The sequence below is a fragment of the Balaenoptera acutorostrata genome, chromosome 4 (genome assembly GCF_949987535.1).
Source record: "Balaenoptera acutorostrata chromosome 4, mBalAcu1.1, whole genome shotgun sequence".
Lineage (NCBI taxonomy): Eukaryota > Metazoa > Chordata > Mammalia > Artiodactyla > Balaenopteridae > Balaenoptera > Balaenoptera acutorostrata.
Window position 1 is genome coordinate 74,206,131 of NC_080067.1, and position 16,783 is coordinate 74,222,913.

At 38.8% G+C, this 16,783-nt stretch overlaps 1 pseudogene; it reads left to right on the top strand.

Moving 5' to 3' along the window:
- Positions 1 to 7,075: 7,075 nt before the first annotated feature.
- Positions 7,076 to 7,498, top strand: LOC103003753 (NADH dehydrogenase [ubiquinone] iron-sulfur protein 6, mitochondrial-like; annotated as a pseudogene).
- The last annotated feature ends 9,285 nt before the right edge of the window (positions 7,499 to 16,783 follow it).

Below are 16,783 nucleotides of genomic sequence, written 5' to 3' on the forward strand. Positions count from 1 at the left end.
TTTATTCATTTGCCAAATTATTTCAGTATACTTGGATTCAGTTTTAGAGTTTGACATCTGTGAGTTTGATGTTTGAGACCATGGGGGGGACAGTTTACATTTTAGTATTATTGTCTCTATAAAGGCACCTTGAAAGCTTCAAAACCATCTTTACTGCACAGTGACTTTATCTGAGATATCCAAGGAGTGAAGAGCAAAGCATTTAGTGAAGGGATTAGAATAATTAGGGCGCTAGAAGTCCACCTTTGCTGCCTAAGCTCTGTTTCAAGTACAGTCTTTCTCAAAATCATTACCTCCAAGTCTCTCTGCCATGTCTTCCATCAGAAGATGTAAGATATAGGATGTAAGATGCTAGAAACTGCCCTTTGTATTTCCTCCAATCTATCTTGTAGACATGTATATGTTTAGAAAATGTCAGGAGCCCTTTAATATCCTTTCTGTGTTTGAGAAATTTCCCTCAATTAAATGTGTGACCCTATTCTCAATTCAGAATCCAGATATTTGTCCTCCTTGTCTTCCTTGCAGCAGGGACACAGGCATGTGACCTAGACCCTCTCAAACAGAAACACCCTCACAAGAGAGCTACCTGAGGGAGCATTCGCCCCATGGGAGCCATTTGCAGGAAAGCCTGGTGGCCAAGGTGTCTGGCCTCTGAACAGCTGCTGTGTGCTGTGTGTGTCCCCATTGGTACTAAGAATGGGGTCTGCAAAAGCAGTCCCCAGACTCTGTTCTTGGTTGCACACAACCAGCTCTGACTCTGTCTCCACCTCAGGTATATTTTAAGCCACCTAACATGCAAAGCAGACTCTTTTTCCCCTTAAAATGGAAGGAATTTTGTGGTTTGCAACTCTAAAGCCCGAGAAACACACCCTGTCCCCTTACCCACTATGCTGCACTCATTGTCTCCCCAGCACAGGAGCCGTGTCTTATTCCTCTTGATCATTTTCCTCATCTTTATCCACCGTCACAACTAGCACCATTTCACAGGGTTTACAAATGCATCAACTCTGTAAATTGTTTTTGTGTCAAATTAAATTATCTTAAGGCAACCCCAGGCAGCTCTGTAGGAACTGTTTACTTTCCTGTAATGAACGAAAGAGGCTTTCCCCTACACTCTTCATAAATAATACTTAAAAAATAATTCCTTGGTGAGCAAAATCAATATCTCTGTATAATGTGAACACAGATTTTCTGAACAGGACCAGTAGAGGAAAAACTGACCAGAAAGATTTATTGATTTGCAAATGTAAAAGAGGAAATCCATTTGATTTCCAGAACCCAAGTGAAAATGAACAGTTGCAATTGAGAATAAATCCTTCAGCTGAACAGTCAGATTTTGTTTGTCCTGATCTAAGTCAATGTGGTGGAACAGACATACGAAGAATAAGTTGGGATACTTGTGTTCAACTCTTGTTCCCTTCCTTAGCTCTGTGATTTGGATAAGTTAGGACTTTTGAAACTTGGCTTTGGTCATTTTCAAAACAATTAACACGCCGTTCCCCTTAAAGTCTTGTTATGCGGGTAGGAGAATGAAATTATTAGCATATGATGGTACTTTATAACTTGTAATAAGGATTATAAAAATTATTCTTAGCGTTTTTTTTTTTTTTCTCTCCAGTATGTTGTTTTTCTATTGAAAAATTTCTGACTACTCCAGAGAATTTGAGGTTAAAGTAAGGAATATATGTTGAATATCTGCTTTCTTAAATATAATCTTTCCATTTTCATGGGGATTTTATTGGAAAGAATAAATAATATACTTATACTCTGGAGAGCATTAAAACCTTAAAAATGTATCTATATCTTATAATTAAATAAGAAAAGTTTTCTGTTAGGATTTTTGAGCTGCAAGAGACAGATAGTCAAACCTAGCCTAAATAACCACCAATAAAAAGAATCTTATTTTTCCCTTTTCATAGAACTGGGAAGTTCAAGGAAAAAATTTAAGGCATAGCTGGATTCAGGTACTTTAAGTACTGTCATCAGGAGTCTTTCAGATTCTGATTTCTCTATGTTGAGTTGCTTCTGGGCTCTTTACTGGAATCTCTAGACTTGTGTTCTTTCAGTTTAGCAACCCCAAGAGAAAGGGAAGGCCTTTCGGGACAGGGCCAGCAAAGTTCCATATGTTCTCATTGGTCCAGGCTGAGTTATGTGCCTATGCATGATCTAATCACTGTGGTCAGGAGGATGGGGTCCTCTGTTGGGCCACATCTGGATCACATGCCTAATCCTGTAGCTGGTGCAGTCAACAATCTTTGAACCACAGGGACTGAGAGTGGGTGGGAGAAAAGATTCACAGGGAGAGACTGTATAATGAAAAATTATGCCCACTTCATACATTTTGAGAAGCAGCCAGGGCTAATGTATTAAGAAATATCTGTAGAAAGTGCTAAAATGTACTTGCCTTCAGGAAGTCTTGTTCTCTATAGCTTTTATCTCTAATTTAGTAATCAATAACTTAGACACTCTCCCTATTACCTAGACAGGTTGTTTTGCAGCATTACTGAGGATATGAATGACGATAAGGTGCCCATGCTATCATCAAGGTGGACAGATGCCTAAAGAGTATTTCTAAGATGGCCAAAAAGAGAAAAACAATAAAGTGGTCTGAAGAAAAAAATGCTGTGGAATGTGGCCATTTGGAGCCCGCTTCTGTGAATTTTTAATAAAAGTCTCCCCTACTCTTTGACCTAAAGTCACCTCTGCCTGATATGTAGATTATAACCCATGTTTTTCTTGATTTGACATATGTTTAATATACCTTTGCACACCCTTTAATTTAAACGTTTCTGAATCATTTTTTTTAGGTGTCACTTTTTATGTGCATGTGCTCAGATTACTACTTTGTGCTTCAATGTGAAATCTTTTCTTTGAATAGGTGAATAAGCTTATTTACATTTATTGGTATTGCAGATATATTTGTTTTTTGTCTGCAATAATTTTATATTATGTTTTCTGTTACATATTTTTAAATATTCTGAATTCTTTTCTGTGTTTATTTGCAGTTCTTCTGATACTTAAGATGATTGTTATTATTTTTCTCATAATTAATTTATAACTGTACCACTGTGTAATACTCATAGTTCTGTAAGCCCCTACAAAATATCTGTTATAGTTTATAATCTTTCTTTATAATCTTTATAATTCTTTATAATCTTTCTTCTCACCCAATTTTAGTCAACACTATTAACTTTCTTTACCTTTATATGGTAAAAGATATCTATTATTCTGTTGCTTTTCTTGTCACTCTAGATGTTATCCTTTGAGTCCCAGTTACTACTGGAGAGGCATCTCCTAGCTTTATTCAACTTCTACTCTCTTTCTCACCTTCTGCCTCTCAAGTTATATTAATTACATTTTCCCTACATCATCAGCTCTTATAATTAAATTCTATCCTGCCACTTACTCCTAACATTTTAAAGGTGTCTTTGTTTTGCAATCAAATATCTTCTATTTTCACTGCCACTCCTTTTGCATTTCTCTAGTCATCTCTTGGTTGGCTCAAGTTTTCCCTCCAGGGGCTAGGGTTGGATCCTTGGTTGGGGAACTGCAAACTGAGCAGAGGCCAAAAAAAAGAAAGGAAATACACTCTGCTTCTGTTTTTGTTTTTCTTTTTTCCCTAGAAAGACTCGGGATCAGCTGTCAGACTATTTCCTTTCTACTTGAAACTCAGCTTGGTTTGATGGAAATTCCTTGGATTACATTTTATTTCCTAGAATAAGAGATATTTCTTTATCGTCTTCTGCCTTTGAAAGCTGCTATGGGATAATCTGAGATCAATACAATATTTTCACTTTACTAGTGATATGAAGTGTTTGCTTAGCTGCCCAAATAATTCTTTGTCTGAGGTCAAATCACTTCTGTAGGAAATAGCTCAATGTTGACAGGTCTGAGTCACTTTTCCCTGGTACATGATTTACTCTTTTAATATGCAAATTTAAGCCTTTTTTTTATGCCAGAAAAATTTCCTTCAGTTATATTTTTAAATATTTGTTCCATCTTATTATCTCGGTTTTTTTCTTCAGAGACCATGTTATGTCTATATTTGCTCTGCTTTGCCAGTCTTCTATATCTGTTATTTTTACTCTTTCATCCATTGCTTTATTCCATTTTCACCCCATTTCATTTCTATCATTTTCCACTAATTATGTATTTCAATTCCATTTTTAAATTTAATTTGTTTATTTCTATTCTGTTTTCTTTACTGTGTTTTCCACAATGTCCACTCTTTCTTGTGCTTCTTCCAATTTGGCCACTTATATTTCACTTCCTCCTCTTATCTCCCCTCTTTCCTCAATTCTTGTATTTTCATTTTGCCATCTTCCTTTGGGCCATGATTGCTTTATTAAACTTATGAATTTAATGATAGATTTATGGTTATAATTTTCATACGTTATATGGCAATATATTCTGTGTGTCTTCTTTTTTCTGACAGTAAGTTTTGTTTCTTTCACCTTTCTTTTTTTATAGTATCTTTTATCAAGGCTGTGTTAGATCCTCTTTTATGGTATATGGTTGAAAGAATTGAATTTTCCTGGAGTAGCGCTTCAAAGGTTTGGGAAGGGGAAAAAGAGGACAAGGGATACTGTGGTCTCCCAGGATTTGTCCTCTGCTGCAAATGATACCAACTGTTTTCTTCAAATAGATCCGCACTGTGAGTTTTGCTGTGAGGATGTACCTACTCCACATCCCTCACCCAAACCGGGCATAGGAGGGTTTCTTCCTGTCCTGGGCTCCCCACCTCCATTGTTGGTTAATACAACCAAGGAACATGGTTCTTGTCCAAGGGACATGGCTGAGCCTCTTACTATCAGAAGCTGTGTTTTTATGGGTGTTTCTGAATTTATAAAGGCTTAACTCTCATCCTTTGACATTTGTTCCATTTTATCACTCCATTTTACCCCATATGCTGGCTCAGTCTGATCTTAGTCTAGTTCATCTCATCCCTGCTCAAAATACTTACTTCTCCAAATTTCTTTCCCATGGGCTCCTGACCTCCAAGAAACACATTTTTTTTCTGGCTCTTTCTGCTGCTTTTCAGCCCCCTTGGAAACTTGATTTCTCTGGAATGCACCACTGCTCCCTATGCCACTGCATCCCAAGGGGTTAAGGGCAAGTTTCTGCTGCTTTAGACTGTATTTTTGAATTTGTGGATTTTTTTTTCTGCCTCCTAGTTAAAATGAAAATGGAATTTGCTTGCTTCCTTCCTCCCTCCCTTTCTTTCCCTTCCTTCCTTTTTTTCCTCCCTCCCTCCTTTCCTCCCTTCCTCCCTTCCTTCCTCTTTCTTGATAGAGGTTCAGGATGAAAAGGGAGGAATATTCAGACTAAAGCTAGATCCATATTCATAGTGTGATGTCCAATGATTCAGTATAAACAGCAAATTAAATCTTGAAGTTTTAAATGTCTTTTCACTATTCAGTGCATGAAAATGTAGCCTTTACATCAAGTCTAGAGATTTATTACTAATTTTAGTATGGCTTCATGAGCCTGTAACTAGTGCAGCTGTATGGGGCCCTGCACTTAATGTTTAATGTTCTGTGGTTGGTTACCATCTTGAAATTCTTAATAATTTGATATTTATGTTTTGTAAGCTAAGTCTGATGGGACAATGGAGCATATGCAGTGGGTTTGGGACCTGGGCACATGCACTGTCCTGTCTCCCACCGCCTCTCCACCTCCCTGGGACAAGTTCTTGCCGGCTTCCTTCTTCCCTGTGACAAACTGCTGCTCTTTGCCCAAGGAGTTGACCAGGTTGCTTGGGGGGCTGTGTTTCACCATTGCTCTCTGGCCATAGAGCATTGGACAGGCAATTTGGCAAGGACCTCTCACCTATCTCCAATCTAGGTATTAAACTCATTCCAATATGAAAATTTCAATTCCTTTGGAGGTGATCCATTCACTATAGGTCAGGAGGCAAGCCCATGGGAAGAGGACACTGACCAGTCCCTCCTTCACGCCTGGGTGCTCTGCATTTGCATTTTCCACCAGCCTTCCAGATTATGTGCCAGCCCTGTTATTTACATTTTCAGTTTAGAATATTGAGGCATGTATAGAGCCACAATTCTAGTAAGGTCCTGGGTTAGGATTCTGGAGCTCTTAGCCTTTGTACTCTACTTCTGTCTAATGCTACTGGACTGTTTGCACAATTGTGATAGAGCAATTGGAAGGTAAGTGCTGAAATTCCATTGAGTTTGTCCTCTGCAATTTATGTACTTTAAATTTATCAATGTTTACTGACCCACAGATATGTACTTGGTAATGCCTCAGGTAATGTGAGAACTACAGAGATGAAACACACTTGGTCTTGGACCTCAGAGAGACTAAGTATTGTGTGTGTGGAGGGTCCAAGGAGGTAGAAGTGTGGCAGAGGGAAGAAGAGTTAATGGTAGTAGTAGAGATAAGGTTAACTCTATTTCTAGGGGAAGTAAGTTGATACAAAGTGCTAATCAAAGATCAAAGAAAGTTAGAATCAAATCCTGTAAAGAAATCAGGGATGGTATCCTAAGAAGCAGTTGATCTAGCTTTTTAAGGATACATAAGATTTTGACATGCAGAGAAGGGAGGCATGAGAACCACAGAGAGAAGAGTGTGCATAAAGACACAGGGATGACAGTCAAGGATGTTTTCAGTGACGATGACATTCTGGTAAACTCCTAGGAAGTGAGTGGAAAGGTACTTTAGCTGGAACAATTGTACTTTCACTGAAGGCATCACGAGGTATCATCATCTGAATAAGGGTTGCAGCACATTTCAAATGTCCCTAAGCAAAACATGAGCAGACCTCTTGGGTGACTCTCAGAAATAGAGGTGAAAAGGACTCTTTCTGCAGGAGACTGAATTTCCTGTAGGTATTGGAGACTCAGAACTAATAAGATTCAGTTATTCATATAATGAGACCTTAGTTTTACTAGTAGTCTGGTGAAAACTCAGATAATTGGTAACATTTAAATTTAATAATCTATACCCATTCATTTAGCACATATTAACTGTTATGTGCCAAGTCCTTTGGGAAGTACTATAATGACCACATCTTGCCCCCTAGGCACTTGGATTTAAATAAGCCGACAAGAGAGCCATGCGCATACCTCAGCGCTGCAACCGCGCGCCGGGTCAAGGGTCAGCCTGCAAGACGGCGGCGGTGGTGACCTTCCTTCGGCTGCTGGGATGGGGCGCACAGCGCGGATACAGCCCCTGGGCACCAGGTGCTTCAGGGTGCGGACCTCACCTACCGGGTAGAAGGTCATGCACATCGGCCAGGTTTATGACGATAAAGATGACAGGAAGTTTCAATTTGTAGGTCATCAGAAAGAGGTGAACGAAAACTTTGCCATTGATCAGAGAGCCGAGAAGCCTGTGAGCGAAGTCGAGAGTAGTGATACAGTGTGACGGCGGTGGAAGGGCCCTTGGCCGCCTGAAAGTATACATAAACTTCAACAAAGAAACAAAGACTGGGACGTGCGGCTGTTGTGGACTCCAGTTCAGACAGTACCATCACTAGGGGGGCGCGCAGGTGAGCATGTCAGCGTTGGAATGAATTAAAGAGACCCTAGGGATGCACGTATTGCATTACTGGGGCCGAATAAAGGATGTTGTTCTCTTTAAACAGTTTTTAAAAAGGACAGAAAAGAGAGGTAAGTAAGCAACAAAAGCAAAAGTGATAAGATGTGGCTAAAAGGCCATGGAATTCCAGAGGATGGAGACATTTCAAACCTTCAGGATCATCACAGAAGCCTTCAACTAGTGGTTGGAATTTCAAATGCACTTTGAAAGATGGAGAAGATTTCACCATGAAACCGTTGAGAGAAAGAATCCCAAGTGAAGAAACAGCATGAACAGAAGTTGGAAAGTAAGGGGCAATATACAGTGAATAGTGAGAAACTCAGTTTGATTGGAGGTAGCAGTAGAGACTGTAGGGAAAGGTTTTAAATGGCTAAAGAAATGTCAGGAGAGATGTTTTTACAAAGAATGTTCATCATAGAAATTCTTTCGGGTGATGCCAAATTTATAACCACAAAGAATGGCAGAGGGGCAGAACAGTGAAGAGCCCCACGTAAGAAAGCATGAAGCTGCTTCAGAATGGCTGTGAGCTTTCTTTCCTCTCAAGAGAAAATACCACTGCATTGCTTAAATGACACTAGTGTGACACTGCTCCAAAAAAAAGAGAAAAGGTGCTGACCGCGGTGACTATAATTTCATCTCGCCACTTTCCCTTTATTTCAGTAGCTATGCTGCAGGCTTTTGACACAAACTTAGAGGATGACTGGTCCAAATGTTCAGCTATTCATATTCTTGTCTAGAAAGAAAGTTCCATATCTGTTCTTAAGAGATAACATGTCCATATGAGTTAAGAAATTAGAAATAGCTAATCAATTCAAACAAATTAGGTTATAGCCATAACACAAATTGTAATACTTTTAATACTTAGTAAATTTTAATAAATTTTAATACTTAGAATTAAAAATATATTTTAGACAAATAAAGACAATAGCTTTTTTCAATATATTATTATTTTGCAGCTATATAAATTAATAAAACAAATACTTTATTTTTTTATGGTTTCAAAGTAGATTCACATCCATATTCTCAATTGCATTCTCATAACTTCTGAAATTATCAGGGCCTGGAATTTTAGCCCTATTTTTCATATGAGGAGACTGAGGATGAGATATAAAATGAGAAAGCAAAGACTTCTGAATAGACCAAAGAGCTAGTAGTACCAACTTTGCTGCTACAGATGTGGAAACAGAGACCTAGGGAGGTGGTTGACTTGCCTAAAGACTTAGAGCTAGTAATTGCTGAAGCTGGGACTCAAATCATGCATTATGACTCTTAGACCAGGAAACTTCCCTCCAAACCCTACTGCTTCTGAAGATGAAGTAAGAGCTTTTCTTTTGATCATTGCATCCACATGATTCAGCAAATACTCAAATTCTATTTCACAAGAATGTAGTCAATTCCGTTAAACTTTCTGTAGCCAGTATGCATCAGTATGGTTTGTTCCATACTGCACTCTCCGAAATGAAAATTCTTCACCTGCAGAGGAGTGACGTTTAAAATAAAGCCAAATAATTTTCTGTTTTTGAAAATGTCAAAGATGATCAGGGATCACTTCCAGATTTGGAGCTTTAGTAGCAATTTTTTCTTGAACGACTCTGCAGTTTAAACACATATGGGTCGATATAATCTCTGGAACTCTTCTGGTGAGTTGCAGTTTTGAAATTCACTTAATCCCTTGCTATTTTAGAATCAGTATCATGCACTAGATGGGCCATCCAAAGTTTGGATGTTAGTGTTTGGATGGGCCATCCAACACTAACATCCAAAATTAGTGTTTATGGCTATATATATATATAAAAAATCATTGCAGTCTACAAATCAGCAGTGTACCCAAATGCTTCCTAACTGCTCAGAGAATTATTCCACAGAATGAAAGAAACAAGGAAAAAGACAGTTCACTGCTTTATAAGCTTTAGAAGGTCCAGATAATTTTGAAAATTCTTCCAGCAGGGAAAAATAACATTCAATTACATACTGAAAAAAAAGATTTATGACTATTTATTTATTATATACGAAATGTCCTATTTCCTAGTAGGTGTCACAAATTCAAATTGTAATTTGGATATAGAAACAATATTTTCTACATTCCATCCAAAGTGGATGATAGGAGTCTGATGGGCAATTGGATTCACAGCTTCTTTTCCCACTCTCATCTTGTGTGATCTTAGGGAAAAAATCTTTATGGTGAAACAATTTACCATTTTTAATGGTGTATTTATAATTTCTACTTTCAATAAATGTTTTTTAGGGTGTCCTAGATGTTATGATATAAAAATTTTACAGCTACTGTTTGTTAACAAACATTTGCCTTATGATTTTGGAACAGAGCAAGTTTTTAAAATAATTTTTATTAACATGTGCACGACTCTTCCAAAGGCTGGTCTGGTGCACATCGTTTTTTTAAGTGACAGGCAGTTCATAAGCAGGGATCAGGCAATGCAAGAATGAAAGCCAGTCACCAGAGATGGGTGAAGGCAGCACTCTTTCTTCATATGTGATGTTTCCATGTTTCCTCATCATGCTTATGTTGTGTATATACTTATTTGAATTACAGATTTTTCTTTTGCGGATAGCATGGGATTTGTCCTTCATTTCATGATAGCATGTTTATAAATAATTGAGAAATTACAACAGGCCTTCTTCATGGATCTGGTTTTGGGCTCTGGCCTACAGCATGGCTTAAGGCTGCAGAAGACTATAGTAGCAGAGAAGTCAGGGTCAGAAAAGGATTTGTTTCCCTGATCTTTAGGGCCTCTCATGGTGGCAAGTAACTGGCCTTTCTTGCCTGGAAGAGAGTAAGAGAAAACTGGGGATACTTACTCTGTGATATAATAGGCTGGTATTCTCCAACCAGGGGTTCATGTATATTACTTAGGATAGGTGAATTCCATGTGCACGTTGAGAAGAAATTTATTCAAGTAAACACAACGGCTTGATTCCCCAAATATTCTCTTACTATGGCAGAGCAAACAATAAAAAGTAAAAGTTCCACACCCCACCTGCTTACTGCAGGTTTACTACAAGAGGCAGTCTCTTTTACTTTTCTTTGATTTACATTTTTCTCGTGGATATCTGGTATTACCTACTTTACCACCCATAAGTTTAAGAAATAAACATAACAACTGTATTTCTTGATTCATCTATTTTTAGCAGTAGCAGTTTATTCCAAAAACAAAAGATGCAGTTTGCTCGGGTATAAACTCCTCTCTCTCTTTTTCCCTTCTTCTGTCTCCCAGTTTCTAAGAATTTTAGCATAATTTTAACATTTCCATGGTTCATAGACTTGAGAATTCTACACTTTGTTTACAAAATTGTGAGAAACAAAGCCCAACAGTGTTTACATTATTAAGATGTAAACATCATTCACTACAGAAACAAGCTGTGTAATTGGATCTGTAGAGAAAAGGAAATGTAATCCTAAATCATTAAATGAGTCTCTCTATAGAGAATTTTCTGCAAGTCAAGTCCAAATGAATTCTCTTTTTTTACAATTCATTAATTGGTGAAAGTAATGCTGTATTATAGATCAATTCATGCCTGGACCATAAGGAAATAAGCCTTTTAGAAATCTTCCTGGGTGGCTAAGGAGCCTTTTGAAGAGAATCTAAAAGAAGAGAGAATATGTCAGGACTGTTTGAGCAAGGTTTTAATTGTCAGAGTGAAGAGGTCTTCCATAGACTTGTGTCTGGCTCCTAGAGAGGACGTGTATAAGTTTAATCTAAGGCAGTTAGGGTCCAGGGGATCATTGCTTTGATAATTTGTTATGCTGATAACTGAATAAAATACAAAAATAATAAAAGGACTATTTATAGAACTTTGCCCCAAAGTGAAATCTCGAGGAAATTAATGACACAATGATTTTGGCAATAGGGTCTAATGGAAATTGTGGAGTTTGGTAGACATAACAGCATATATAAGGGTAACTGAAACATGGCAGAATCTAGTGGAAACAGGTACTTTATACAATGGACATGGAGGTACCAAGAAGAAGCAGATGTAGACCCAGGAAAGGTGGTGGTACCCAGAAGGAGCTTGTAAGCATCTACAGAAAGCAATTCATGTCTGGGAGAAATGGCAGCACTCACTGGAAATGTTTGTACCCAACAGATACAATAGTCCCCAGCAAAGGAAAATTAGTTTAGAAGATGGAAAAAATGGTGGATTTTATATGGAAGATGAACAGTTTGTACATGAGAGCTCCCTGAGGACATAGTTAGGTATGAGGAGGTAAGGGGAAAAAATCAGTCAAAAAAAGGCTAGTGAAAAATCAGTTATACTGACCTTCAAGATGGCGGAGGAGTAAGACATGGAGATCACCTTCCTTGCCACAGATACATTAAAAATACATCTACATGTGGAACAAATCCTATAGAACACTGAAGGTTGACAGAAGACCTCAGACTTCCCAAAAGGCAAGAAACTCCCCTCGTACTTGGGTTGGGCAAAAGAAAAAAGGAAAAACAGAGACAAAAGAATAGGGACGGGACCTGCACCTAGGGGAGGGAGCTGTGAAGGAGGAAAAGTTTCCACACACTAGGAAGACCCTTCACTGGCAGAGACGGGATGGGGGGCAGCGGGGGGGAAGCTTCAGAGCCATGGAGGAGAGCACAGCCACAGGGGTGCAGAGGGCAAAGCAGAGAGATTCCCGCACAGAGGATCAGTGCCGACCAGCACTCATCAGCCTGAGAGGCTTGTCTGCTCACTCGTGGGGGTGGGTGGGGGCTGGGAGCTGAGGCTCAGGCTTTGGTCGGATCCCAGGGAGAGGACTGGGGTTGGCTGTGTGAGAACAGCCTGAAGGGGCTAGTGCACCACAGCTAGCCTGGAGGGAGTCTGGGAAAAAGTCTGGAGCTGCTTAGGAGGCAAGAGACCATTGTTTTGGGGTGTGCGAGGAGAGGGAATTCCTTCCCCATCTGCCCACAGAACGCAGAGCCTTGCCTAAACGAGCTCCAGAGACAGGTGCAAGCTGAGCCTATCGGCTCAGACCCCAGAGATGGGCATGAAACACTAACGCTCCTGCTGCAGCCACCAAGAATCCTGTGTGCAAGCCCAGGTCACTATCCACATGGCCCCTCACCCACCCCCACTGGGAGCCTGTGCAGCCCGACACTGCCAGGGTCCTGTGATCCAGGGAAAACTTCTTCGGGAGAACACACGGCACACTTCAGGCTGTTGCAAAGTCATGCCAGCCTCTGTCACCTCAGGTTTGCACAGCAATACAATTATAACTACCATGCCCCTCCCTCCCCCTGGTATGAGTGAGCCAGACACCCCAATAAGTCATTGCTTTAACCTTGTCCTGTCTGGAAGGGAACAGAAGCCTGAGGGCAACCTACATGCAGAGGCGGGGCCAAAACCAAAGCTGAAACCCAGGAGCTGTGCAAACAAAGAAGAGAAAGGGAAATCTCTCCCAGCAGCCTCAGGAGCAGCAGATTAAATCTCCACAATCAACTTGAGGTACCCTGAATCTGTGGAATATCTTAATAGACAACAAATCAACATAAAGTTGAGGTGGTGGAGTTTGGGAGCAACTGTAGACTTGGGGTTTGCTCTCTGCGACTGAACTGTTTCTGATTTTTATATTTACCTTAGTATAGTTTTTAGTGCTTGTTATAATTGGTTGATATGTTTATTCATTTGGTTGCTCTCTTCTTTCTTTTTTTATTACATTTTTATTTTAATAATATTTTCATATTTATTTTAATTATTTTATTTTATTTTCTTTAATTTTTAATTTTTTCTTCTTTCTTTTTCTCTCCCTTTTCATCTGAGCCGTGTGGCTGACAGGGTCTTGGTGCTCCAGCCTTGTGTCAGGCCAGAGCCTCCGAGGTGGGAGAGCCGAGTTCAGGACATTGGTCCAACAGTGACCTCCCAGCCCCATGTAATAGCAAATGGCGAAAGCTCTCCCAGAGATCCCCATCTCAATGCTAAGACCCAGCTCCACTCAATGACCAGCAAGCTGCAGTGCTGGACAGCCTATGCCAAATAACAAGCAAGAGAGGAACACAAAGCCACCCATTAGCAGAGAGGCTGCCTAAAGTCATACTAAGTTCACAGGCACCCCAAAACACACCACCGTATGCAGGCCCACCCACCAGAAACACAAGATCCAGCCTCATTCATGAGAACACAGGCACCAGTCCCCCCCACCAGGAAGCCTACACAAGCCACTGAACCAACTTTAGCCACTGGGGGCAGACACCAAAAACAAAGAGAACTACGAACCTGCAGCCTGCAAAAAGGAGACCCCCAAACACAGTAAGTTAAGCAAAAGGGGAAGACAGAGAAATATGCAGCAGATGAAGGAGCAAGGTAAAAACCCACCAGACCAAACAAATGAAGAGGAAATAGGCATTCTACGTGAAAAAGAATTCAGAGTAATGATAGTAAAGATGATCCAAAATCTTGGAAATAGAATGGAGAAAATACAAGAAACATTTAACAAGGACCTAGAAGAAGTAAAGAGCAAACAAACAATGATGAACACCACAATAAATGAAATTAAAAATTATCTAGAAGGAATCAATAGCAGAATAACTGAGGCAGAAGAACGGATAAGTGACCTGCAAGATAAAATAGTGGAAATAACTACCACAGAGCAGAATAAAGTAAAAAGAATGAAAAGAATTGAGGACAGTCTCAGAGACCTCTGGGACATCATTAAACGCACCAACCATCGAATTATAGGGATCCCAGAAGAAGAAGAGAAAAAGAAAGGGACTGAGAAAATATTTGAAGACATGATAGTTGAAAACTTCCCTAACGTGGGAAAGCAAATAGTCAATCAAGTCCAGGAAGCACAGAGAGTCCCATACAGGATAAATCCAAGGAGAAACACGCCAAGACACATATTAATCAAACTACCAAAAATTAAATACAAAGAAAAAATATTAAAAGCAGCAAGGGAAAAGCAACAATTAACATACAAGGGAAACCCCATAAGGTTAACAACTGAGCTTTCAGCAGAAACTGTGTAAGCCAGAAGGGAGTGGCAGGACATATTTAAAGTGATGAAAGGGAAAACCCTACAACCAAGATTACTCTCCCCAGCAAGGATCTCATTCAGATTCAATGGAGAAATTAAAACCTTTACAGACAAGCAAACATTAAGAGAATTCAGCACTATCAAACCAACTTTACAACAAATGCTAAAGGAACTTCTCTAGTCAAGAAACACAAGAGAAGGACAAGACCTACAAAAACAAACCCAAAACAATTAAGAAAATGGTAAGAGGAACATACATATTGATAATTACCTTAAATGTAAATGGATGAAATGCTCCAACCAAAAGACATAGACTGGCTGAATGGATACAAAAACAAGACCCGTATATACGCTGTCTACAAGAGAACCACTTCAGACCTAGGGACACATACAGACTGAAAGTGAGGGGATGGAAAAAGTTATTCCATGCAAATGGAAATCAAAAGAAAGCTGGAGTAGCAATTCTCATATCAGACAAAATAGACTTTAAAATAAAGACTATTACAACAGACAAAGAAGTACACTACATAATGATTAAGGGATCAATCCAAGAAGAAGATATAACAATTGTAAATATTTATGCACCCAACATAGGAGAACCTCAAAACATAAGGCAAATGCTGACAGCCATAAAACGGGAAATCAACAGTAACACAATAATATTAGGGAACTTTAACACCCCACTTTCACCAATGGACAGATCATCCAAAATGAAAATAAATAAAGAAACACAAGCTTTAAATGATACATTAAACAAGATGGACTTAATTGACATTTATGGGACATTCCATCCAAAAACAACAGAATACACTTTGTTCTCAAGTGCTCATGGAACATTCTCCAGGATAGATCATATCTTGGGTCACAAATCAAGCCTTGGTAAATTTAAGAAAATTGAAATCATATCAAGCATCTTTTCCGACTGCAACACTATGAGACTAGATATCAATTACAGGAAAAAACTGTAAAAAATACAAATACATGGAGGTTAAATAATACACTACTTAATAACCAAGAGATCACTGAAGAAATCAAAGCAGAAATCAAAAAATACCTAGAAACAAATGACAATGAAAACACAATGACCCAAAACCTATGGGATGCAGCAAAAGCAGTTCCAAGAGGGAAGTTTATAGCAATACAAGTCTACCTCAAGAAACAAGAAACATCTCAAATAAATAATCTAACCTTACACCTAAAACAATTAGAGCAAGAAGAACAAAAAAACCCCAGAGTTAGCAGAAGGAAAGAAATCATAAAGATCAGATCAGAAATAAATGAAAAAGAAATGAAGGTAATGATAACAAAGATCAATAAAACTAAAAGCTGGTTCTTTGAAAAGATAAACAAAATTGATAAACCACTAGCCAGACTCATCAAGAAGAAAAGGAAGAAGACTGAAATCAACAGAATTAGAAATGAAAAAGAAGTAACAACCGAAAATGCAGAAATACAAAGCATCCTAAGAGACTACTACAAGCAATTCTAAGCCAATAAAATGGACAAATTCTTAGAAAAGCACAACTTTCCGAGACTGTACCAGGAGGAAATAGAAAATATAAACAGACCAATCACAAGCACTGAAATTGAAACTGTGATTAAAAATCTTCCAACAAACAAAAGCCCAGGACCAGATGGCTTCACAGGTGAATTCTATCAAACACTTAGAGAAGAGTTATCACCTATCCTTCTCAAACTCTTCCAAAATATAGCAGAGGGAGGAACACCCCCAAACTCATTCTACGAGGCCACCATCACCCTGACACCAAAACTAGATGAAGATGTCCCTAAAAAAGAAAATTACAGACCAATATCACTGATGAACATAGATGCAGAAATACTCAGCAAACAGAATCCAACAGCATATTAAAAGGATCATACACCATGATCAAGTGGGGTTTATCCTAGTAATGCAAGGATTCTTCAATATACACAAATCAATCAATGTGATACACCATATTAACAAATTAAAGTATAAAAACCATATGATAATCTCGATAGATGCAGAAAAAGCTTTCAACTAAATTCAACACCCATTTATGATAAAAACTCTCCAAAAGTAGGCATAGAGGAAACTTACCTCAACATAATAAAGACCATATATGACAAACCCTCAGACAACATCATTCTCAATGGTGAAAAAATGAAACCATTTCCTCTAAAATCAGGAACAAGACAAGGATGCCCACTCTCACCACTATTGTTTAATATAGTTTTGGAAGTTTTAGCCACAGCAATCAGAGA